The sequence below is a fragment of the Myotis davidii genome, unplaced genomic scaffold (genome assembly GCF_000327345.1).
Source record: "Myotis davidii unplaced genomic scaffold, ASM32734v1 scaffold240, whole genome shotgun sequence".
In the NCBI taxonomy this organism is placed as follows: domain Eukaryota; kingdom Metazoa; phylum Chordata; class Mammalia; order Chiroptera; family Vespertilionidae; genus Myotis; species Myotis davidii.
The window spans coordinates 2,375,436-2,378,781 of record NW_006292334.1 but is presented as its reverse complement, the minus strand read 5'-3'; positions in this window follow the sequence as shown (position 1 = coordinate 2,378,781).

Here is a 3,346-nt window from a genome sequence, read left to right as displayed (position 1 = left end):
AAACCAGTATTATATGAAATGCTGAAAGGTATCCTTTAAGAAGAGGAAGAAGAAAAAGGTAAAGATAAAAATTATGAACAACAAATATATATCTATCAACAAGTGAATCTAAAACACAAGTGAATAATCTGATGAACAGAATAAACATGATTATAATAGAATCAGGGCAGAGAAAGGGCGTGGACTGACTATTCTTGAGGGGCAAAGGGGTCAGGGGGATGCAGGAAGAGACTGGACAAAAATCGTGTACCTATGGATGAGGACAGTGGGTGGGGAGCGAGGGAGGAGGAGGAGATGGGAACTGGGTGGAGAGGAGTTATGGGGGGGAAAAAAGAGGAACAAATGTAATAATCTGAACAATAAAGATTTAATTAAAAAAAATCAGGCTGTTCTTTCCTCCTTTCTTTGCTAGTTGCCTAGAAAATCCTAGGAAGAAAAGGTTATATTTTTAACATTCCTTTTGTGCTCTCCTCCTTAAATGTAGCTTTGATAATTCTTAAAATGACCCATTTTATTATTATAAAGGGTCAGCATAACATTAGATTCAATTTTATGGGTAAGATACACATTTTAGATAACCAATCTGATTTTAGTTACCTCAGTCCTAATATCTAAGCCATTTGTTTATTTTTTATTATTTTTATAATGTTAAAGAGAGGACTTTGGAACTGCTATTTCATTTAGAATTTACCTGGACCATATATCTTCCAGAACAGCCAAGTCAATAAGTTACAGCTATTTCTGCATTTGTTATTCATTCTAGAATTCTAGATATATCGACATTTTCCTTTGAATAATATTAACACTGCTTGAATTAATTAAACATTTGGATTCCATCTGGTCAGCATAGCTTGGTGATTGAGCATTGACCTATGAACCAGGAGGTCACAGTTTGATTCCCAGTCAGGGCTCATGCCCGGGGTTTCAGGCTCCATTCCCAGTGTGGGGCATGCAAGAGGCAGCTGACCAATGATTTTCTCTCATCATTGATGTTTCTATCTCTCTCTCCCTCTTCCTTCCCTCCTGAAATCAATAAAAATATATTTTAAAAATTCAGATTTAGGGGTTTCAAAATATAATGAAATAAATAAGCAATATATATATATATATGTACATATTGTACGTTTATTAACAGAAAGTGAAAGAGAGGGAAAGTGTATGTAGTGAGTTTACAGTTAGTACCTCTAAAGCAGAGCATCTGGAAATTTATTGGACTGCAATTTTATGTAGGCTTCATTTTTTTCAAAATAAAAAGTGAAAAATAAATCTGTGAATTCACATCAGATAATATAATAAATGGTATTCATCCTAAATAGCAAATTTTTGATTGGTTTACATTTTTAAACACACTCAAAACTCAATTATGTTTAACTTTTGAAAATAGAATTATATCTTTAATAATCTTATAATTTAGTATTCTCACATACTGAAGATCTTTTCCCTTTTTACTTACATAAAATCACAGAGGACTAAAATATCAGAAAGGATACTGGAAAAGATTGAAAATAATTTCTTAGTAAGAATTTTATACCCATCCAAGTTATAGATTAAGGATGATGTTAAAATAAAAAAATGTTTGCCAGCATATAAAGTTTCAAAATATTTATTTGCTATTTACCCATTCAGGAGGCAAACAGAAGGCATAATCCATCACTGAAAAAAAATAACACATTAACATAAAAAAGAAGGAATGAGTGAGATCAAGAATCAAGAAATTCAAAAGAGAGGAGAGATAAAGAAAATTCCCAATATGATATTAAAAGGAAAACCTAAGATTCCTAGGGATATTGGGGTGTAGTCATTTAAGAAAGGAGAATTGGAATAAGACCATCCAAGAGAGATGACTCAAAAAAATAAATTGGAATGATAGATTATTTCATATGTTTGAGGACATTGAATGAGTTTTCACAGTTGTCTGAGATATTACAGTATGTAAATAAGAAATTTCTAAATGAATATCAATGTTTGTTATTCTAAATTAAACACAAAGAATTAATATATAATCACATTTTTTCTCAGTATGTTTTTAATCACAGTATGCTATTAATATCTGAGAAGATTATTTAATTATAACATAATCAATGGAGAAGGAGATTTTAAAAAATTATTATATAACTCTTGAGAGAATAAGAAGAGAGATTTATGAATGTTGAAAAGATTTTTTGAATATTACGCCCTTATTTATTATAGAAAATTAAAAAAATTAAAAGTGTTAATATTAATGTATTATATAGAAATATAGAGGTAATAATAGATTAAATAGTGAAATGCACTAAGGAATGGAATTTACAAGTGGGGAATAGTAGGATAAGAGGTGTTATTTTTTATTAAAAATTGAAAGTATTTTTTTACCTTTTAGGAACATGTACATCTATCATTTGGAAAAACACTAAAAATTAAAATTAAATGCAATAATCACAAAAATTATAACAAAAAATAAATATTTAAAACAATGGATTTATTATTTACAAAGTCCAGAACAAGGAGGTTTGCATTATCTCATCTAAAACCCCAAGCAATCATATTATCTACATATTATTATTGTTTGATTGATTTTAGATGTAGGTGAAGGGAAGGGAGAGAGAGGGAGAAACACTAGTTTAGAGAGAAATAGCAATCTGTTGCTCCCAGGACCTGCCTATAACTGGGGATCAAATCTGCAACCTGGGTATGTGCCTTGACTGGGAATCGAACCTGTGACCCCTCTGTGCATGAAATGACATTTCAACCAACTGAGCCACACCAGCCAGGGCATATTAGCAACATATTATTTATGACCAAAGAGAGCCTTGAGAATTCAAGATCACACAATATTACTGAAAAGTCATAGCTGTCAGATTTCTAAACCAACTCTTCGAATAAGTACAAATGCTACTTGTCCATCTCATTAATTCACCTAATAAATATGTACTTGAAATATCAGGAGGAACATTTTGTAAAGTATGTGATTGTCTAACCACTATGCTGTATACCTAAAGTAATACAAAATTATATTGAATGTAAACTATAATTTTAAAAAAGATAAATATGTACTTGGATACTTACTGTGTTCTAAGCACTGAGTTGAGCATAGGATATATATGAGTTCTTAGCTAAGAGGGAGTTAAAAGAATTATTACATTATGTAATTACAACCGTGATATATGCTAAGAAGAAAGTACCACATCCCCGCACCTAGGAATCTCGTTGTTGTTGAACCCTTTGCCTCCTGTTCCAGAGAATCCCCTGACAAGAGATGTAGGATGCAACAGGACCCTTATTAATCATCATAAATGTGTTAGCTAAAAATGTGGGAGAGTTACAGGCAAAACCTTTGACCAATATGAGATGGGTATGGATGAATAAA